This window comes from Pan troglodytes, chromosome 17 (assembly GCF_028858775.2).
Source record: "Pan troglodytes isolate AG18354 chromosome 17, NHGRI_mPanTro3-v2.0_pri, whole genome shotgun sequence".
NCBI classification, from domain to species: domain Eukaryota; kingdom Metazoa; phylum Chordata; class Mammalia; order Primates; family Hominidae; genus Pan; species Pan troglodytes.
Genome location: NC_072415.2, coordinates 26,412,977 through 26,436,708, shown reverse-complemented (window position 1 = coordinate 26,436,708; position 23,732 = coordinate 26,412,977). Strand labels below are relative to the sequence as shown.

Below are 23,732 nucleotides of genomic sequence, written 5' to 3'. Positions count from 1 at the left end.
GTGAAGATACGACTATTACCCTACTGCAATCCCCCTCCACCCTAATCAGAGTCCCCTTTGTTAGCACAAGGAGATGTACACATGAATGTTCACATCAGCCTTATTTGGAAACATCTTAAATGTCCATCAACAAAGATTGATACCTTTATCATGATACAGTTCTACAATGGAATACCATATATCAGTAAAAATGAATAAATCAGATCTACACGTCAACAAAATACTGAACAATTACAGTAAGGTAAAGAAGACTACAAGAGCATTGTTACTACTTATAAATAGTCTAAAAACAGCAAAACAAGACTATATTGCTTAGGTACACATACATACGTAGCAAAGAATAAGGAAATACATGCATAAGAACAATAAACACAAAACTCAGTGGGCAGAGTCCCTCTGAGGGAAGACATGAAGAGTACACTGAAGTCTCAACAGTGTGTGCAATGATTTATTTCACCATCTGGGTGGTGGACACAAAGGGGTTTATAATATTATTTAATTTTTTGGTGTTCCTGAAATATTTCACAGGAATTTTTAATGAATAATAAAGAATTAAAAAGAATGTGTGACACCGGTACAGAGTAAAAGAGAAAGGAAAGAGTCAAATATTGCTTGAAAATTTTTCAAAATATTTACTCCCATTTCTACTTCCCTGGACTTGATTCCCAATAATGTAAGCCTCACTAAAACAGCCTCTTCATGCTTCTCTCTGTCCCAGCTCATCTACTCATATCAGTCCAAGAGGCCACTTCTTCATGTCACTGCCTATTCAGAATCTGTCAGTGGTTCCTATCAAATCTAAACATTCTTGTATAGCCATTAATGACCCTCTCAATCAAATTCATCTTCAGGTCTAATTAAAGTGGAGGAACTGGAGGAGAGAACCATCTTCTGGACCAGGAACATGCCAAGTTCATTTGCACCTCCATGTCTATGCAAATGTTTTCTCTATCTGAAAGTCGGTCCTTCTTCCTATGTAAGTCTTACAAATCCATGAAAATCTAGCTTCAGATCTTCCCTATTGGAAGCATTCCAAAATGATCTCATTCTCTGTTGAGCCCCTACTCCTACAGAAAAGCCCAAAATAAGTGCATTTGAGCACCAGTTTCATTCTGTAACCCATTATTACTAATTATTTCCTACATTTTAATCTTATTCTTTGTATTACATTTCAAGCTGCCCAAGAAGTTTAACTAGGTCTTGCTCTTCTATATTCTTCACAGTAATAAGTACCCAGGAGATGTTACAAATATTTTTTGTTTGCCCATACTTGGAAAGGCTGGATATATACATACCAAAATACCTGACATCTATCATCAAGATCCCTTAGGATTCATATCATCAAAGCAGAGTGTTTTCAATTATCTATAAAGCACATGCAAATCTAGAGGAATTATTATGCACCACAGTTTATAAAAACATGGTGCATGTTCGCATTCTATCTCACCATTCCTCACAGGCCATTCGAAGCTGAATGGTAGATGTGGTATCTATAGCAGGGTGCCACATGGAAGGTTAGCATATCCCCAAGGCTGGCCCATCTCACCACATCATTCCAGTAGTTCAGAAGCAGATAGTAGAACAGAATACACTACATGTCTGGCCAGAAACAAAACTAGTATAAAAAATTCATGAAAATACCTAGAAGGCTGTGATTGCACATCAGTAAAGATGTTAGATTCCAGTCTCCCCTGTGAGAGCCAACCCACATCTACGTACCTACATAGAGATCAGCCTCAAGCAAGAAAGGCGGTTGTAGCTGCTTCTCTGCCTCCCACAACACTTTCCACCTCATCCCTGTGATCTGATTTATTCTTTGAGTCCTTGGTGAACTTTTGCTTTCTTCCACTTACAAACCATATAGGGGCCACCATCTCTGGTCTCCCTTGAGCTTCTGGTCTCCTAGAGGGAGACAGGCATATACGCAGAAAATGAAAAACAAAACTAGGTTATAATTACGTATCAGACTCAATGGAGACACAGAAAGGAGAACTCAATGTAAGAGGTGAGGGGTAGGAAAGAAGTTTATGCTAAGCCTTAGAGGGTCGGAATAAAGTAAGGCAATTAATCTACTAATATGTTAATTTTGAATAAGGAAGAGGAGGAAGAAGAGGGAACAGCAGTTTGTTTTTTCTTTGCTTCCTTTTTAAAATCCTTATTGTATTTCAAAACCTTACCTCTGCTTGCCAGCAGAGTGCATGTTGCCTAGTTGGGAAATGTAGCACTGCGTAGCCCATCACCTTATATTCAGGCTGGGATCAGCTCAGTGTTTACCAGGTATTAACAGAGTAAACTTAGGACCAAAGAACACAGCATCTGACATTGCAAAGAAGTGCCATGCAAAAGCTGTGCAACACCATCCTCAGAGTTATGGCCCTTATGAACTAAGAATACAGATGTGCATTCACTTGTTTATTCATTCACTCAACCAATGTTTACCCACCATTTATTAAGTGCCAGGTGCTGTGCTAGGCATCAGTGATATTTGGTGAACATTCTATATTTAGTTCTTGATCTCACGGAATGCACAGTTCAGTGGGGAAAGCAATCTGACACTCACAAGTCAACACGTCATTATTGACCGTAAAAGGACCATGAAAAAGGAATAAAGTGCTAAAACAGCATTCAGCTGGAGACCTTCCCTGATTAAATGACTTTTCAGCTGAAGTCTAGGAAAGAGGGAACAATGTAAGAAACAGCATTCCAAGGAGAAGGGGAAAGATTTCTTAGCCTGCTCCATAGAAGCTCCAGAATCAAGTGAGTCTTATCTGAACTACCTAGGCAAGGATTCACAGCAAAGACTTCCAAATGCATTACCACTTCAAGATTCCCCTGCTGACCCTCCCAAACTCTAAATGGAAAGCACATCCTAATTTGAAAGGATGAAAAGGTGACTTTGCCTTCTGGGTTAATGTCTACACGAAAATAGCTTTGAAGAGAGTGAATGTGCCTTGTCTTTTTGCTAGTATAGTATGATGAATCATATCAAAGAATGGTTGTTTGCAAAGTCTGAGACAAGATCAAAATGCCATTTTCCTCTGAAACTGCAGCATGTGTTTTGTAAAGAAATCTTAGTGATATCTAGCAGGGAAATTTGCAGTCCAGAAATAGACTCCACACTGATTTCTACTGAAATTGAAACCAAGAAAGAAGGGGTATCCAGGGAAAGGGTGTAATCATGAGGTTAGAATGAGGGTTAGTGCCAGTCCTCCTATCACATACTCAGATGTTCTCCAGTAGTAGAATTAAAACAGCAAGTTACTCTAGCAGATGTTTTCAAATTAGCTAAAACCGTGTCACCAGAGTAAAGCAGCAAAGCTGGAAATGTGCCCAGAGAGACCTTCCCACAAGCCGCCTGAGGGAGCCATTTAAATGTCTCTGAGCTCTCCTAGTGCAGAGATTCAGATGCAAGCCTAGGGAGATAAGCAAGTCACAGCACAATGTCTCCTCATCCAAATGCTTATCCATGGCTTCAGTAAGACCACAACTCTGCTGAATATTAAGAAAACCTGGCAAGATTGAGCAGTTCCAAATCACACACTTTGTGGTTTGCTGCTGTGTTGTTGCTTACAAATCTGATAAGAAAACATTGAGAGAAGATAGAGAAATTGTCAATGGCAACAGATGAGCAAACCATGATAAGTGAATATGAAAATGAACAGTTTGGTTGCTGGCAAATCCTAGGGAGAGGGAGGAAGGTGGTTTGCATCTTCATAACATATTCAGAACACTGATATCTAGTTCACAATTAGATATCCAGTGGGACAATCACATCCCAGCTATGCTGGTTGTCTATCCAAGAAAACGTCCAAGGATCTGAGCCAAATATCTGTGGATATAGATCCATAGGGCTTCCTTTTGCATGAGCTGGTTTTCCTAAGTGGGATGTTACTTGTTGCCCAGTAATCATTAACTCCTATAGGAGGGAGAAAATAATAAAGCAACCAGGAAAAATCTTAAGTCAATAATGGATGAAGATAACCCTGTTTCTCACTTATACAACAGCTATCTGTCCCCTACCATTTACTAGAGAGAAGGATGGGAAATGGTTGGGTCAACACGTCTCCTGTGCAATACCAACCTCTGTACAATCAGACTAAAGAACAGAAGACCTCAAAGGGATGTCATTCACCTTTTTAACTGCCTTATAGTCACACCCCATTTTTGCTTGTGCTCAATCACATGTTTTGCTCTGTAGGTGTGTATTTTGCAGGGTTACAGGGAAAGGTGTAGCAAATATACAGTATACAGTATTGTATAAGCTAAATAGTTATATCTTAGAAGCAAAAGAACTGGTACCTGGTATCTCATACAATCGGTTATCTGTGGGTGTCTAATAGATTAAAATGAATGTCAGAAGACTATTTCTAAATCCTCCTCTGTGGTAATGCAATGTTTTAGATCTTCCTAGGAACAGCATCTTTGGCAATTCCTGATAGACCACACAACTAGAGAAAGTCACCTTCATCGGGCAGTAACAAGAATCAAGCTACAAATTCTCATGATTCGGAAAAAAAAAAAAAGAAAAAACATCTTTTGAGGGACACTGTAGTTATTCCTCTCTGAAAATAGAGAACTCGTAGCACTTAGGATCTTAAGAAATAAAACAGCTCAAGATATGGGATGTTTTTGAACATTCAGGTGTTTCAACAACAACATAAAGATTTTTCTACAATGTTAGCAAAGTATCTTTTTGTGATAGTGTTTCTTTAAAATAAAAAAAATGTACAAAAGACCAACATACCACAGACATAGGCATAGATTATAACTATGAGAAGTGAGGATTGGGGAAACGTGTTTAGGTTTTTCAAGAGTCTTTTTAGCCTTCTTATTTCAATGGTGTTCCTGTACCAGGGGAAATATAATTACCAATGGAAAAAGAGAAAATAAACAAAATAACCTAAAATTGTATCATTTTCTTAATTTAAGAAAAGAGAGGTAAGTGTGATTTCTATAGAGATGAAATCTACATAAAAGTATATTTTAATTGGATGCTTCCTGAGAGGAAACCAATTTCCTCTCCTCTGATAAACAGTGGAGCAATTTGTGGGAATGGTCATGAAGGTAACATGAATTTGAGCTGATCATAGAAATTTCACTATAGAAATACACATTAGATAACATTTTACTATTATCTCTGAATTTGAAATATTACGAGATCAGAATCAAAACACTGAATTCTTTGTTTCTGAAAGAGGTGATGTTCAAAGAATATGGTATTCATCTCGATTAAGTTGTAGATGAAACTATTACTTTGCTGCATATTAGTGAATATTGCTCATAATCACTAAAATGAGTACTTTGTAAAACAAGTCCCCCTCTTCCAAGTTTTAATTTTATATTTAAAAAAATCAATCTAAATGGCTATATGGAACAAAGGCACACATATTTAATAGAGTTAACTCAAAGTGCATGCAGTTTCTATTCCCAAATTGGGTTGAATAGGACACTTAAGCTTAGAAGGATTTAAAAAGTAGAACGCTACAATTAGTTTTAGGCTATTTCTCTATATGGGCTACATAATATTTTGGAAGGAAGGTCTTGTCTCCATTTGCTTTCACTAATCACTAATATGCTTTTACTGGGTTTTTAGTCCTGGCAGAACACAGCTTATGTTGATGGAGAAATTAAAGATGCTAAACCATGAAAATTCCCTCCTAGGGAAAACTCATATACTCATTATTTCCCCAAAGCACACTTGCTTGTGTGAGATTTAAGAAGCCTTGTCAGAAAATTATTTTGACATATTTAAAAGAATGTTAACCAGTTCCTTTCGCCCATATTTATATTGCCTGTAATGTTTGAGATAAAGTATTGTATTTGCAGACTAATCTTAGAATGAAATATAGAGAGAGATAGCTATAAATTTAAAAAAATCTATGTATGCAAGTACATTCTTCTTTACTCACACAAGGTAACTAACATTTTCTCTTAAGTAAATTAGTTTTTATAAAATTCACAGAATTTTATATCTGGGACTAGGGGTATTGCAAGGCACTAACCACTGAAACAACTTTACATTTAAGTACTAAATCTAAAGGAAATTAAGAACAGGGCTACTGACACCTGATATCTATGAACTTTCTTGTTTCATGCCAGAGTATGAATTTTCTGAACCAAGGGTAGCTTTTATAACTTAAACTTTTTAAAATCATACATTTTGCATAGACATATTCATTATTTCTTTATAGGCTTGAATTTCCTTTTAAAAACTTAAAGAAAACTTTACTCTTCTGGCATGAAATAAATTAGGATCTTGTAAAATTTCTTGCCTCCATGTCATTTCCGTTCAAGTTTTATTCAAGGAATAAAAAGTATTGCTTTATATGCAAAATGACCTAGGCCAATAGAAAGTCGCTTCCTGAACTGAAATCGTGCTATAAATAACAGTCAAAAGGCTGTTCTTTTTAGAACAGCTCTTTCAGGGTAAAAAATAATTTGCAGGATGTTTGCCTTAGGACCTAAAATCGCTTTCCTAGTTCTCAGCATTTCTCATCTCAATGTCTAACTACATCTTAGACTGATCTATCCTCACCTTCTACGAAGCCATTCACGAAGACCACAAAAGCTAAAAGATCTGTCTTTAATTGGTACTTTTATTACATGTCTTTCCTCGTAACTCCCTAACTTCACGTGTTATGGAAGGAGGCAGGGAGCATTCACCTCCCACGACCGGGAGTCAGTCTCTGTGTCAGGAGTAAGGAGTGAAGAGTCTCGCCTGGATCCACAAAAGACGTAACATCTCCCACCCAGCGTCCCACTCCTTGCCGCCTGGCTACCTTCAACCCCTTGCCCTCTGCACATCCTCCCCTTCTCTAGCAGAAAATTCCGCAGCGCTACGGTCGGGCTGGAGGCAAGCCCTGCAGCCGGGGGCGAGCGCGGCACTCGGACACAGGCACTCAGTGTCTCCGGCGCCGGCAGCCGAGCCACGGGCCACCCCTTCCCACGGCCTCCTGGTGCCACCCAGCGAGGCCGGGACAGCGCGCCTTCCGCAAAAAGCGCAGCAGCCCAAGTCCTGAATGCACGGTCTTCATCGCCGCGGGCCCTCCAAAGGTGCCTCTCCCAGCTGCAGCCGCCCCTCAATGAAAGTGCAATTTGTTATCTCGCCCAGCCCAGAGGAGAGGTCCCTGTTTGGCCTTGGTTCCAACCCGGCTCATTGAATTCGCTGAATGTCGGGGCTCCCGGCCCGCCCCGCGATTCTCCGGGAATTGGCCTTGGCCACGGGCAGGGGGCGACTCTCCAGTGACCTCCTCCTTGGACCCCATTTCTCTCTTTCTCTCTCTCTCTCTCTGTGCCTGTCTCTCTTTGTGTCTCTGTTTCTTTGGCTTTCTCTTACAAACGCACGGGGGAGTTGGTCCTTTTCCACAATGCCAAAATGTCACCCAAAAAGCAAGTGCAACAACTTGCTTTGCAAACGACCCAGGAGCCTGCCGAGAAATCCCCTGCGGGGAGCAGCCCCCTCCTCCCCTGCAAGGTGCTTCGGGGGTGGGGTGGGGGTGTGAATTTGACCGGTGGACATGACGGGGACAGGGGACCGGTGTTCTCCTCCCCTCCCCCTTCCGGGACCCTGTCGCAATTAGAAATCCTTCCCCTGCCTGGGTCCCCGTGGGGAGCCGCGAGGACCGCATGGCCGGAGAGGACGCGCTCGCCCCCGAGATCCCAGGTTACCCGGAGGGCCCGGGAGTGCACCCCGGGCGGCTGAAAGGGTAAGGAGCGCGGACTCTCGAGCCAGCAGCCGGGGGAGCCCAGCCCGCAGCCCCTCCGCGGGCGAGGGAAGCGGCGACCGCGCGGCAGGCAGCAGCCAGGAGCCACCCAGCGCGCCGCGACCGCCGCCGCCGCCGCCGCGCAAGCCCCAGCCCCGCGGCGCAGCCCGGCGTTACCTGGCCGCGTCCCGCAGTCCGGCCCTCGCTGGCTGCGTCCGTCCGTTGGTCCCACGAGCCTCGGAGGAAGGACGAGAGAGATGTCCCCGCGACCAGGACCGGCTCTCAGCGAGGTGACGGGAAGGACTCGAGAGAGGAGCCGAGGCGGCGGCGGCCGTTCGCGCCGCCTATGCTGCCGATTCCCCGAGGCGGAAGGTGTCCGCGAGGCCGTGTCCTCGAGATTGCGGCGCCCGAAGCGCAGCGCTCGCCTCTGGAGCGGAGGCTGAGCGCCGGGACGCGGCGGGCTGGGGCTGCAAGGCTGTGCTGGTCACCCGCCCCTGGGTGCATGTTAATACGGTGGGGAGGAGGAGTCCCGCGCTTCCTCCGCCCAACCACCGGAGCCGGCGGGCGGGCGGCGGCCGCGGCCCGGAGCCAGCCGCTCCCACCCGCCCCAGCTACTACGGCGCGGCGCGGCGCGGCGCGGCGCGGCGCGACCGCCGGCTCCGGCCCCAGCTCAGGCACGTGCGCCCAGGCCGCGGGGAGGCGCCGGCGCCTCCCGGAACGCGCTCCTGGCCTGCGGGTGCTGCCCGCTCAGTCTCCGGGTGGGAAGTGCGCTCGCCCCGGTCCGAGGGGAAAGCCCAGCATCCCCGGCAGGGAACAGAGAGGCGGCCACCCGCGAGTGGGCGTGACCCATTGGTTCCCTTGCGCAGCATCTTTGGAGAATTAAGCTTTCCCCTCCTCTCTTGCCAGCCGTTGTTCCTAATCTTGTCTTTTTTAAGGGAGGAAAGCAGGAGAACTCATGACACTTTGTGTCACAGGATATCAAGTTGGTGGACAGAGGGTTTGCTGAACTCTCCGTCCCTCCTCAGGGTCCCTAGGAGAATTTTTGAAGAAGTAATCGGCAGCAAGGAGACGGGGGCAATAGAGAGTCTCAGACTCGCAGGGACCCATGTTCGTCCCCAGCGCCACTACTTTCAAACCGTTATCCCTCAGAGCTGTTTCCTCACCTCCACAACTCTCCCGGGTTCGATGACACTATATATCCCACCAGTTCATCTCGGTACAGGCCAAAAGGTAATTCAAAACGCGAAACGAATCTCATCTCCTGACCTGTGCCCTCGGTAAACTCCCCAGGATCCACCCCAAGTACACTTGGAAGCCAGGCCCCTCCACACAGGCTGAGCACCACGCTTCCACAAACTGAAAACAGAGAGAATCCACTTGGTTTCAAAGTCAGAATAGGGATAGCGGCGTGAGTGGGTGAATTGCGATGTGGGTCAAGGAGAGAAAAAAGTAAATCAATTAAGTATTTATTGAGCTCCTGCGCTGCCCACTTAATTGCAAACGTTACAATAGTTAAAATAATCGTGGTTAATCACTGCCTTATTATTTCCTTCTATTAAAAAAAGAAATGGCATCTTCATGGAGAATGCCCTTTGTTCTACAGTTTCCTGAGGGAATATTATGCCAAAAAGTATATAATCTTTATTTAATTTTATCCAGAAGTTATAGCATAAGATTTAGCATCTGTTTGTGTGATGTCTAATTATAAATATTAATAGAATATCCTTTTAAAGACAACACTTCTAAAAATGCAAGGAAGTGAAAAACAGTTTTCATAAAAATATGACTCAGATAAATAACCTCTTTCCTGCAATGTCACTGAGTGATTTTCCATTAAAGAAAATAACAATTACTGAAACCACTAAATGGAGGTAAATTCTCAGCATTGTAATACCATGAGCACCGATGCTTTAACAATGATCTAAAAGATATTCTCAGACAATTCAAGAATTACTATAGGGGCCCAGCTCAGTGGCTCACACCTCTAATCCTGGCACTTTGGGAGGCTGAGATGGGCAGATCACTTGAGGTCAGGAGTTCAAGACCAGCCTGGCCAACATGGTGAAAACCCATCTCTACTAAAAATTCAAAACTTAGCTGGGTTGGTGGTGGGCGCCTGTAATCCCAGCTGCTCTGGAGGCTGAGACAGAAGAATCACTTGAACCCGGGAGGTGGAGATTGCAGTAAGCCGAGATCACACCACTGCACTCTAGCCGGGGTGACAGAGCGAGACTCTCAAAAAAAAAAAAAAAAAAGAATTATTATAGGGACACTTCAAATTGGATTCCCTGAAAAGGCAAAATACTGATATGTGATAATAGCCTTCATAATTTGGAAAATTTGCCTTTCCAGATTTGTAAATATGTTTAATTAATAGATTTTCTTTTCTAATTTTTAAATTGATATATCATAGTTGCACATATTTTGCAGGTAGATACAATAATTTGGTACATATATACAATGCATAATGATCAAATCAGGGTAATTGGGATATCCCTCACCTCAAACATTTATCTTTTCTTCGTATTGGGAACATTAGAATTCTTCTCTTCTAGCTATTTTGAAATATACAATAAATTAAACTATATAGTTCCTCTGCTGTACTATGGAATACTAGAGCTTAATCCTGGTATCTAACCACATTTAATCTATAGATTCTTCCAATGACATCACATAAATAAGAAGGTCAGTATCATTGTCAGGCCCTAACTCAAATTAGATGAATTCAGTGAATAAAATTACTTCAAGTGGAAAATCAATTTTCTTACAAAATTGTTATGGTAGATTTAACCCAGCAACAATAATATCGATGTAACATTGCTATTATTAGGGTTTTCTGACTGTAGGTGACAGAAACCAAAGTTGGCTAACTTAAGTGAAAATAATTTATTAGAAAAATATTGAAAGCTTCCAGAATTAAAGAGAGGACTGGAAAGCAGTCTTGGAAACAGTCAGGATTTGAGGCAATACCGATGGGCTAGGAAGCAGGAAAGACAGCAGTTTGGTTTGGTGCTGCACAGTCTACTTGAGAAAATACCAAATTTTTCTCACCTTCCATTACTGAATCAAGATTCAAAATCACAGGGTTGAGTATTTATTTGCTTGGCCAAACTTCATGCAGGCACTGACTCCCTGGCTATATATACCAGGACAGGAAGAAGAAACATTTGATTTCTTCACTTTCAGGATGGAGGGTGGGCACCTGGATTTATGACACTTCCACAAGAATACATAATTGAAGATAGGTAATTCCTCAAAATAAAATCAGAGAGTGATGAATAAGGAGGATTTGATGCTGAGATTTTTTTAAAATGATATACATCTGGTATTTTGGCCATGAAATTTATATTCTAATTCTTATAGTTACTTGAAAACAAACAATGATATTGTGTAAGGAAAACTGATAGCACTTCTTTTCGTTGTTGTTATTCGTATGCTTGTTTTTAGTTAAGAGATTTTTAAATGTTGTTTAAATATCCTATGTCTGGTTACCTTATTTGTATTCTCATAGCACCTGTGAGCACTACTGCAAGCCAGAGCTTGTCAGCTGGGCTTATTTCATCACTGAATAATGGCCATGAAAAGATGTCCGAGTTCTAATCCTTGGAACCAGTGATTGGTGCCTTACCTGGCAAAAGGAACTTTGCAGATATAATAAAGGATCTTGAAGTGGGAAGGTTATCCTGGGCTTCCGGGTTACCCTAGTTGGCCCAATTGTAAACATAAGGTACTTATAGGAAGGAGTCAAGAAAGTCAAAGGCAGAAGAAAAAGATGGGATGATGGAAACAGAGGTTGAAATCATGCACTTTGAAGATGGAGGAAGGTGGTCATCAACAAAAGAATATAGGTGATCTCTGGAAACTAGAAAAAGTGAAAAAAGGATTCTCCTCTAGAGTCTTCCAAATGGAACACCGGTCTACTAACATCTTGATTTTAGCCCAGTTAAACTGGTTTTAGACTGACCTCCAGAGCTATAAGATTAAAAAATTTGTGTTGTTTTAAGCCATCAAGTCTGTAGTAATTTGTATCAGCAGCCACAGGAAACTAATACAGACAGCTTACCCAGGCGTTGGGAGCATGCTTTCAAAAGCACGCTATTGGTAGTGGGTGGCATGGTGGCCCTCACTATAGAAGAAGCGCAGAAAAGTATACCTACTTTTGGAGAAGCTAACTCAAAGCTGGTTAAGTTAGCAAACATGTTGGTGAGAACAGGAAATTGGAAACCATGGACAGATAGGGTTCCTATGCAAGAGTTTCCGATTCTCTAGTTACATCAAAATGGCGGCATTCCTTCTAGACCACAAAATCGTCAGACAGGTAAAATCCCATGAAAATGAAGCATAGAGGGTGGTGGGGGGCAGCCCTGGAATAAAGGCTGCGGCGGTACACGGGGACCCGGCTGCAATGGCTGCGGGGGTGGCGAGCCACTACTAAAATTCCTGGGGAAGCGAAATAGAATTTCGTAAGAACAAAATGGATGGAGAGGAGAAAACCTGTGGTGGATGTGAAGGCCCTGGTGCCATGTATGTCAAATTGATATCATCTGATGGCCATGAATTTATTGTAAAAAGAGAACATGCATTAACATCAGGCACGATAAAAGCCATGTTGAGTGGCCCAGGTCAATTTGCTGAGAAGGAAACCAGTGAGGTCAATTTTAGAGAGATACCTTCAAATGTGATATCAAAAGTGTGCATGTATTTTAAAATGAAGCACAGTTGTGAAAGAAGAAAGAACTCAAAGGGCATTTTGAATGGTAAATGTGAACAACATAAATTTATTCTGTATTAATAGAGCATTCTTATCCAGTCTCATGGTTTCGAGTAATATTAAAATGGTGATAACTTCTACATCCTCTCAGATCAGTTTAAGATTTGTAAATCCAAAGGCCCACTAGACCAATCTTGAAATTTCCAGTTATCTCAAACTTAATGGGTCTGCATTAAATTCACCATCATCTGCCTTTCACCTCCATTCACATTTATTTCATTTCCTGTTATACTATATGAATTCATGGCACTATTATCCACCAAGTCACTAACACCAGACACCTGTGAGTTTTCTTAGACTTCTGCACTCACCAATCACCTGCAATCCATCACCAAACGCTGTTGACTTCTTCCACTGTCTGAGTAGGTCTTGAATTCTTTGTCTATTTCCATTTCTATTATATGGCCCCATCAGGCCTTCATCGTCTCATCTCCAGGTTATTATACTATCTTCCTATCTTCTTTCCATTTCCTCAGTTTTGCCTTCTCTTCATTGCAGCAGGAGTGGTCTTCTAAGAATGCACCTCTGACCATGCTACTTCGGTGTTTTAAAATCTTTAATAATGACCATTATTTACCATATAAAGTTTATTTATTTATAATGACATACAAGGTTCTTCATAAACGTGGTTTCATCTTCTTCAGCCATTCCTCCCATGATTTGTACATTATGCCTCAGTAAATCAAACTGCTGTTTATAATGCCATTTATGTATCATGCTCTGTAATAGATCTTTAACTTTTCCTTACTTTATTCCCTGTCTTCAATTCCCTCTCTCTGCTTTTTCTGGCTAATATTTATTGACCCTTCAAGATGGGCTTCAGTATACCTCTTGCCTAAAAGAGACATTAGGTTGGATTAAGTGTTGCCAATGCTCACCGTACCTACCACTATCTTAGCTCCTACCACATTCAATTACAATTTTCAGATTATGTAGGTTATGTTTTTGAGACTTTAGCTATCCCTATTTGGATCACCAATACCTAGCATAAAAATTATCTCTCAATAGATAATCAATATGTATTTATTAAACTCGATTGACCTGAACTGCTCTGAGAATATATTGTGGTGTCAGGATATACCCTATTATTTAATAAAAACATGTGTATGATACAATATAACATGTATCCAAATTTTAAAACCCATCCCTCATCAGGTTTAGTAAATGGGGAGCTTTCTTTCTCGTGCTAAACAAAAACAAACAAAAAAATTGAAGAAAGATGTTTGAAAACACCTTGACTAGTTTTTCTTTACGGTAGCCAATCCAGTGAAATGAAAGGATCTTAACCTTCAATTCTTTTCACTGAATGTTTTGCTTTATGTTTTATTTAACAATTTTCATTAGAGATGTAAATATTGGAATACAATGGACTTAGCTTCTGTTTTACTCCCTTCTTTTATTCCCTGGCATTCTTTTAAAACTTAATTTTTAAATTGATACATGATAATTGTATATATTTATGGAGCATGGTGTGATGTTTTAGTACATGTATATACATTGTATAATTATCAAGTCAGAGTATTGAGCATATCTATCGCCTCATACATTTATCATTTCTTTATGGTGAGAACATTCAAAATCCTCTCTTCTAGCTATTTATAAATATAAAATATAATATTGTTAGCCATAGTCATCCTACTGTGCAATAAAGCACCAAAACTTGTTTATTGATTAATCTACACATGCTGTTTCCTCTTCTTGTCTTCATCCCCTCTCCCTCCTTTATTCTTCTACCCATTGTCATATGGCTTGAGCCTTGCACATTGCAATTTGGCTTTGTTCTGATAAAAGATGTCTAATTTTCTCAACAAAAAGACCCTTTGTAATTCCTATTTCCTTGATCTCTAAATAAAATTTTAGGCTATAGACAACTGATTTTTTAAAAATTCCACCAGAAATTTCCATAGCTTCACTCTGGCCTATTTGTTTTCTACTTCTCTGCCCCCAGGTTTTCTTACTACCCCTCCTAAGTTGCAATTTTCATGTCCCCAGGATGGTAGCTGAGGCGATGACATCTCTGAAGAGAAAGGGCCTGCAGCCAGGAACCCAGGGAATCTCTGGTGGGAGGAAACCCAGGGAAACAGTGGTACAAAAACCAAGGAGTGGGAGAATTTCAGGAGATGAGACTGGTTGACGCTGAATTTTAAACCAACATTTTTGCACGAATAATGTCTCCACCAGAAAATACGTATAGCACTCACAAATTCATCATCACAAACCAAACAGGCCATCTTCCATCCAGTCAGTCTTTCCACTGGTGATTCTTGATTCCACCACATACCCAGATACTGAAGACAGAAATATTAATATTAAAGTCATTCTGTATCTCTTTCTTCCACATTATTGCTACATCTAGCCCCTAAGTTTTACCAAACTCCTAAAACAATAAGCTATGTATTTTACTCCACTGCTTAAATTTTTTTCAGAAGATCCTCTCTGTCTTCAAGGTAAAATTGAAAACAATAAGTATGACATGTAAGCCATTCACAACCTTTTTCTTCATTAAATTATCAAATTAATTCATTTGAGTGGAGTGACTTTTCACATTTTGAAATACTTGGTTAAAAACTGCATTGAAATAATTGTAACAGGTTGGGAATAACTATTTGTAGTGAAGAACAAATATGAAGGAATTCAAGAGTAGTAAGTGCAAAAAAAGAAAATATATACATCTATATACAGTAGGAACTAATGATAGTAAATGAATCTGGGTCAACTATCTACCAGCATAGTGGTAAATTGGGGAGAAAGAATCAGAATATCCCAATAACTAACAAAAATTAACATATTATTGTATAAATTTTGAGAAGAGACATGCTCCAGATTTTTATGCCTAGAAATATCGTATTTAAGAGTTCACTTTCAAGCATTTTAATTTTACCCTTCAAGACATTTTACCCTTTCAAAAACTTTCTTGTAATTATGTAGTACTCTAATTTCTCCAGATATGTAAATGTTCTTGACAGACTACATTAAGTAAAATTGTTTTAAAAGAAATAACAAGATTAGGATTTGACTTTTAATTTCACAGGCAATATATCTAGGCAGGTGAAAGAATAATTTTATTATTTTTTAATTAATCTTTTTTCATATTGCACTAAATTTGACTGCTCATCTTTTTCAAATCCAGTTCACATTTAAGTTTTTTATATAAGATAGACATATTCTGGATCTGTCAGGGAGAAATGCCATTTTAAACATGACTCTCATTAAAGAGAATCTAGATTAAAGAAGTATTCACAATATTGGAATGACCTGAATTAACATAAACCAGTAACTTAACCAGCAATGAGCATGCACATTTGTGTAGAATCTTATTTTGTTTTCATTGTTGTATACAGCGGATTTAAAAGGAAAACACCTTCCTTTTTCAGTAAAAGAATGTGTAGTTCAGGGAAAATCAGCAGTGAATATCCAGTGATTGCATGAATAACTGATGAGTTACACACAAATAATTCTGTGAATAAGCCACTGTCCTCTAAGAATCAGATTCTTTAGATGCAAATTTGTCGGAAGATGTAATTTATTCAATCCTGAGAAGCACAGCTCCCACACTTGTATTATTGATATTGATAAGCCCATATTAATACATTTTAAGATACATTTTTTAAAAAGGTGTGTATATATTCATGTTTGGGACACTAGAAAGACCGAGATGGACTTCCTAGGGTTATTTAAGACATTCTGTTTCTAATATTCATTCTTTCTAATTAATCATAGTCTGCTTATGCTCTATTTGATACTAAAAGACTTGCAGGAAAACAAACAGACAGACAGACAAACAAGTAAGGCATGGCTTCTGTCCCTAAGAATTCTCCACTTTAAAGTATAAATTAATGAAATAATATTGGTGAAATGCATAGTTCAAATCTTGTGGGAAAGTTGGCATTCAATAAATGGTAGCTAATGATGATATTCACAATGATGATGATTACTATAGCCTTGTGAGCATTAGCATTTAGAGTGATAACATATCACATGATAATAATTCATATGCCAGCAACCCGAACTCTCTGGAATATAGCCCTAACATAGGCTCTACACAACACATAGATATTACTAAGGCTGTGCACTGAAGCTCATCTGAGTGCTCCTTAGACCTTCGTTCTTAATTTACACAGGGAATGTGGCAGAAGCATGCTAGCTGTGCACCAAAACATAATTGGTGCACAGAGCTAATCTGCTTTCTCCAGCTACCCTACAGTTACGACCATAGGATTGTGTTCTAGTGAAGTGAATGCAGGTAGAAATTATGTCTGTCACTTCCAAGTCTGCCATAGAAACCTCTTACAACACCCTCCATTACCTCTCTCCACATGGCTATTTGGAGTGTGTCTTGTATTGGAAATGGCAGAAACCCAAAAAAACATACAGCTTCCCAGTTGGATATTTTATTATTATCTGTTGCATTTATTGATTGAGATTTTGGGGTTTCTCAGCACAGAGCTAGTGTCAATTTATCTAAGACAATGAAGAAGTAAATGAAAAAATATGAAGTGTCTACTGTATTCTAGACCTTTTGTATACAATATTTTATTTATCCTCTCAAGCAAACCTTTGAACTAGCCATTGATAGTTTCACTTAAGGATGAAGAAAGTGATGCTTGAGTTAAATAAGTTTTCTGGGATCCACAGCCGGTGAGCGGCAGAGTCGAAATTTGAACCTGAGTTTGGCCTCAGAGCTTGTATTTTCACAACACATCTTTCTCTAATCTTTGGTTGACTTAACAACTGAATAAGAGTTCTATTTCTATGACAGTTTTATAGCAATAATTTTAAAAAACATATATTTTTTAAATTATGTTGTCTATTATGGAAGCAATAGACAACAAATAAATCATAAAAAGCTGAAACAAAGTTGCATAAACCGTAGACTAGAAGCCCAGGGGCATTTGTGTGGGTAAACAGTGCTAATTAACTTTAAAGATGCTGACATTATCTGTACATTATGGCCCTAAAATGTGGTTAACATACTTAATGATAATCTTGCATTAGTAAGAAAAAGACAGTTGTATTTGTGTACAATGTTTAAATGGCAGAGAATTGTGCAATTTCATTCAAAAGTTTTGTTGAAATATTGATGTACAATAAACCAAATGAATTAAATTGTACAATATAAATTCTAATATATATGTATGTGTAAATAAATATGTATATATATTTGACACATATGTATAGATACAGGTGGGTATATATATATGTGTGTGTAAACACACAGGCACAAACACACACTGATAGAACCATCATCGCAATAAAGATAATGAACACATCTATTACCTCCTAAATTTCCCTCTCCCTTTTTATCTCCCTCTTATCATTTTCCAAACCCTCTCTTTCCCTGCAAACTCCATTCTGCCTCCTGTCACTTCAGATTATTTTATAAAATGTTTGTATAAATGGTATCATACAGTATGTACTGCTTTTCCCTCTAGCCTATTTCACTCAACATGATGCAGGGGTCATCCATGTTGCTGTGTGTATTGAAATTGATAGTTCACTTCTTTTGGTTGCTGAGTCATTTTCCAGTTTTTGGCCATTAGAAAATACGCTTTCATGAGCATTTGGGTGTAAGTCTTTTTAAGGAGATCTGTTTTTATTTCTCTAAGACAAACACCCAAGAGAGTGATCGCTCAGTCATATGGTGTGTGTTGAATTTTTAAGAAACTGCCTTATTTCTAATGTATTTTGATCAGTTTAGAGTCCCACAGTGAGTGTATGACAATTCAGGTTCCTCCATATCCTCACTAATACTTGCTATGCTCAATCTTTTTAATTTTAGACATTCTAATAAGTGTGTACAGGTATCTCCTTGTCATTTTAATTTGCATTTACCTAATGACTAATGATGATGGGCATGTTTTTATGCGCCTATTTGCCACTCATACATCTTTAGTGAAGTATCTGTTTGAAATTTTTGCCTATTTTTAATGAGCTGTTTTCTTTTTATTCAGTTTTGAGAGTATTTTGTATACTGAATACAAGTCCTTCATTAGATACTTGCAAATAGTTTCTCCCAGACTGTGGCTTGTCTTTTCATTCTCTAAACAGTATCTTTCTAAGAGCAGAAGTCCTCATTTTCTATGAAATCCAATTTGTTATTTTCTTTATTTATAGATTATACACTTTGTGTTTTGTATCTAATAAATATTTGCTTAAATCAAAGATGCAAAGATTTTCCTCTTTTGTTTTCAAGAAGTCTTACAGTTTTAGGTTTCATATTTATATCTATGATCTGTTTTGAGTTTATTTTTATATATCATGTGAGGATCAAATTTTATTTTTTTTTTGCATATAGGTATGTAATTGTTTCAGCACTATTTGTTGTACATATAATCTTTTTCCACTGGACTATCTTTGCAACTTAAAAAAAATCAATTGACTGTATATGTGTGGGTCTATCTGGACTCTGTATTCTGTCTGTCCCATTAATTTTTTTTTTTTTTTTTTTTTTGAGACGGAGTTTCACTCTTGTTGCCCAGGCTGGAGTGCAATGGCCCAATCTTGGCTCACTGCAAACTCTGCCTCCTGGGTTCCATGATTCCCCTGCCTCAGCTTCCCGAGTAGCTGGGATTACAGGTGCGTGCCACCACGCCCAGCTAATTTTTGTATTATTTATTTATTTATTTATTTTGAGATGGAGTCTCGCTCTGTCGCCCAGGCTGGAGTTCAGTGGCATGATCTCGGCTCACTGCAAGCTCCACCTCCCGGGTTCAGGCCATTCTCCTGCCTCAGCATGCCGAGTAGCTGGGACTACAGTCGCCCGCCACCACGCTCGGCTAATTTTCTGTATTTTTAGTAGAGACAGGGTTTCACCGTGTTAGCCAGGATGGTCTCGATCTCCTGACCTCGTGATCCGCCATCCTCGGCCTCCCAAAGTGCTGGGATTACAGGCGTGAGCCACTGCACCCAGCCTTGAATTCTTTGTTTCTCTTCATGTCAAAACCACACTGTTTTGATTACTGTGCCTTTACAATAAGTCTTGAAGTCAGGTTGTATAAGTCCTCCAATTTTGTTCATTTTTTTGAAAGATACTTTGTTATTCTTGGTCTCCTCCATTTTCATATGGATTTTAGAGTCACAGTTTTAATTTCTAAAATTAAATAAATAAAAGACTGTGGAGATTTCAATTGGAATTCCTTAGAGTCTAAAGATCGACTTGGAGAGAAATGATACCTAACATAAACATGGCATATTTTGCCATTTTTATGTGTTTATCTCAGCAATGTATTATAGTTTTCAGTACACTAATTCTGCACAACTATTTTGAGAGTTATCTGAAGAATTTTATATTTGTGATGCTATTACAAATAGTATTATTTCAGTCAATTTCTAATTGTTCACTAAAAGTATATGGGAAAAATGATATTTGTGTACTTTTATCAAATCTGCTAATCTTATTCATCTTAGTAGTTTTTTGTACATATCACAGGATTTCCTAAATAGACAACAATGTCATCTGTAAATAAAGATGGCTTCACTTTTATAACTTTGATGCCTTTTATTTTATTTTTCTTGCCTATGTTCTTGGCTAGAAACTCTAGTGCGGTATTGAATGGAAGTGATGACAGCAGTCATCCTTGACATGTTTCTGAACTTAGCAGGGATACATTTATGCTTTCATCATTGATTATGATATTATAGTACTTTCAAAGATGCACTTTATCAGGTTGAGAAGTTTTCTTTTTTGAAAATGTCAACTCTTACTTTAGATTCAGGGGATACATGCGCAGGTTTGTTACAAGGGTATATTGTGTGATGCTGAGGTTTGGTGTACGATTGAACCCATTACCTAGGTAGTGAGCATTGTACCCAACAGGCGGTTTTTCATCCTTTGCCCTCCTCCCTCCCTCTCCTTGCTCGTAGTTTCCAGTGCCTATCATTCCCACCTTTATGTCTATGTATACCCAATGTTTAGCTCCCACTTGTGAATGAGAATGGTATTTTGTTTTCTGTTTCTGCATTAATTTGTTTAGGATAAAGGTTTCCAGTTGCGTCTATGTTGCTGTAAAGGACATGATTTTATTCTTTTTATGGTTGCATAGTGTTGTATGGTGTATATATGCCACATTTTTTCTTATACAATCCACTCTTGATGGGCACCTAGGTTAATTCCATGTCTTTGCAATTGTGAATAGTGCTGCGATGAACATGTGAGCGCATGGGTCTTCTTTCCAGCAGAACAATTTGTTTTCTTTTGGATATATGTCCCTTAATGGGATTGCTGTGTTCAATGATAGTTCTATTTTTAGTTCTTTAAGAAATCTTCAAAGTGCTTTCCACAGTGAGTAAACTAATTTACATTCCCATCAACAGCGTATAAGTATTTTCTCCACAGCTTCACCAACATCTGTTATTTTTGACTTTTTAATAATAGGTATTCTGACTGGTGTGAGATAGTATCTCATTGTGGTTTTGTTTGGCATTTATCTGATGATTAGTGGTATGGAACATTTGTTCATATGTTTGCTGGCCACCTGTATACCTTCTTTTGAGAAGTATCTGTTTGTGCCCTTCGCCCACTTTTTAATGGGTTTTTTTTTTCTTTGCTTTTTCAATTGTTAAAGTTCCTTACAGATTCTGGATATTAGACCTTTGCCAGATGCATAGTTTGCAAATATTTTCTCCCATTCTACAAGTTATCTGTTTACTCTGTTGATAGATTTCTTTCCTGATTTTTTTCCAGATTTTATGAATCTGGGTGTTACTATACATATACTTTCTCTCTCTCTCTTGCTGTCTCTCTCTCTCTATATATATGTATATATAATGTATTTGTGTGTATATATACACAAAAAAATACATATATATGTAGTTAAGTCTTCCTGTTTAATTGAACCCTTAATCATTATGTAATGACCTTCTTTGCCCTTTTAGATTGTTCTTGGTTTGAAGTCTGTTTTAGCAAATACAAAAATAGTGACCCCAGCTCTCTTTTGTTTTATATTTTCGTGATAGATCTTTCTCCATCTCTTTACTTTGAGCCTATGGATACATTACATGTGAGATGGGTCTTGAAGACAGCAGAAGATTGGGTCTTATTTTATTATTCAACTTGCCACTCTGTACCTTTTAAGTGGGGCTTTTAGGCTGTGTACATTCCAGGTTAATTTTGATATCTGAGGCTTTGATTCTGTTGTGGTGATGTTAGCTGGTTGCTTTGTAATCTCAGTTGTGTAGTTGCTTTATTAGGGTCTGTAAGCTAAAAACTTGTGTTTTTGTGGTAGTAGGTATTTGTTCTTTCATGTCTATGGTTAGCATTGTCTTAAGGACTTCTTGTGAGGCTAGTCTAATGGTAACAAATTCCTTTAGCACTTGCTTGTCCAGAAAATATTTTATTTCTCCTTCACACATGAATCTTATTTGGGAGGGATAGGACTTTTTGTTCAGAATTTCTTTTCTCTAAGAATGCTATAAATAAGCACCCAATCTCTCTTGGATTGTACGGTTTCTGCTGAGAAGTCTTCTGTTAGTTTGATGGGGTTCCCTTTGTAAGTGATATGACACTTTTCTCTATCTACCTTTAAGATTTTTTCTTTCATATTGATCTTGGAAAATCATGTGTCTTGGGGAGGGTTTTCTTGTATAACATTGTGCAGAGGTTCTCTGAATTTCTTGAATTTCCATGTCGACTTGTAGCACCACTGGAAAACCTTTTTGTGAATTGTATAATCAAATACGCTTTTCAACTTGCTTACTCTCTCATGGAATGCCAAAGAGTCTTAGGTTTGGTCTCTTTACATAATCCCACATTTCTCACAGCCTTTGTTCATTGCTTTGAATATTTTCTTTATTTTTGTGTGACTCGGTTGATTCAAGTAACCCATCTTTGAGCTCTGAAATTCTTTCCTTAGTTTGGCCAAGTCTGTTATTAAGCTTTCTCTGTTGTATTTTGCAATTTCTGTAGTAGATTTTTCAATTCCAAGAGTTCAGTTTGGTTCTTTCATAATATGGCTATGCCATCTTTCAAGTCTTGAATTGTTTTAATGGCTTCCTTGGATGGGATTTTTAACTTTGTCTCGAATCCCATTAAGCTTTCTTGCCATCTGAGTTATATGTCTGTCCTCTCTGTGTCTGTCCCAGGAGCAGACTCAACCTGTTAGGCTTGTCCCAAGCTTTCTGCTCCCAAATCATTAGACTATTCCAGATATCATGGGCTGTGGAGCTCCCAGGGGAAGAAGCTGCACCTGGCTAAAAGCTACTCTCTTCCCAGACCAGTCCTTTGGAAGGAGGGACACCCCGCCCTGTGTGAGCACACAAACCCACACCACACTCTCCTCAGTGTTCTGAGAGTGGGGGCTCCTCACCAACTCCAGCTCAGGCTACAGATCTCTCAGCTTGATACCCCTGGGTGGTGTACTCAATTCCTGGGGTGTTGAGACAGGGCCCACGTTTTGTCTTTCGGCCTCTGGGGGTTGAGCACTGGCTGTGCTAGGGAATCCAAACTGCTCCTGGTTGCCAGGAAAACACTCAGGCAGGACAGTGGAGGCTGTGCTGTGGGTAACTTCTGTGGAAGTTGCCAGGCAGTGGTCTTGGGAGGGGCCAATGGACCAGAGATTGCGTGGTTCACATGTCCTCCTGTCCCACAAGAAAGGCAGCCCTACTCTCTCCCAGGCCAAGAGACAGTAGGAGATACAGTCCCTTAGAGCAAGATATAGAGCCTTGGGGAAATGGGCTCTTATGGTCGCGTTTTGCAGCAGCTGCACCATGTGCCAGAAAATCTACTGGGCTCCACGTGGGTTTGAGTTTTGCCTCTGCCTGATCTCTGGGCAGTTCCTGCTGCCAAATTAAATGTCCATGGGGGTCATAGGATCTCTTAGCTAGGATCCCAAAGGTCTGGCATGGGAGCGTGGTGCACGGAAGTTCCTTCACTTGCCCATTCTTTAGGACCTGTTCAGGACCGGGAGCTGATTCTGGCACTCAGCAACTTGGTGCAGGCTTCCCAGCTTCCTCGCCCTTCAGCCATGGTGTCTGCATCACCTCTCTGTTGACTGTCAGTGTTTTCTCTCAAAAGATCTGTTTTTAGAAGTTTCCTGTAATTGTTAGCTTGCTCAAAGTTTTTGTTTTTTGTTTTCAGCAATGGGTGTTGCATTTTGTCAAAAGCTTTCTCTATGTATATCGATAGTGATCTTATGGGTTTTACTTCTTCTTTTTTAAATCTGTTAATGGCGAATTACTCTGATTGATTTTGGAATGTTAAACCAATTCTTCTTCCTGTGATAAACCACACCTGATCATGATGTATTATCCATTTCCTATAT

General features: G+C 39.5%; 1 protein-coding gene and 1 long non-coding RNA gene across 11 annotated transcripts in view; one reads left to right on the top strand and one right to left on the bottom strand.

Annotated features, from left to right (window-relative positions):
* The window catches only part of DLGAP1 (DLG associated protein 1), a 964,206-nt gene extending 955,860 nt beyond the window's left edge, over positions 1–8,346 (bottom strand). For 4 of the 10 annotated variants that reach the window (XM_016933374.4, XM_016933378.4, XM_016933377.4 and 1 more), the window contains exon 1: positions 7,881–8,346. The gene's annotated coding sequence lies outside the window, so the exon portion shown is untranslated. The remainder of the gene's footprint in view (positions 1–7,880) is intronic. The other 6 variants (XM_016933375.4, XM_054671844.2, XM_054671842.2 and 3 more) reach the window with 4 other exon arrangements.
* Positions 8,347–8,407: 61 nt separating this feature from the next.
* Positions 8,408–11,710, top strand: LOC134808655 (uncharacterized). Its single transcript, XR_010152042.1, has 2 exons — positions 8,408–8,933; positions 11,215–11,710. It is a non-coding gene; the product is annotated as an uncharacterized LOC134808655 (long non-coding RNA).
* Positions 11,711–23,732: the final 12,022 nt, after the last annotated feature.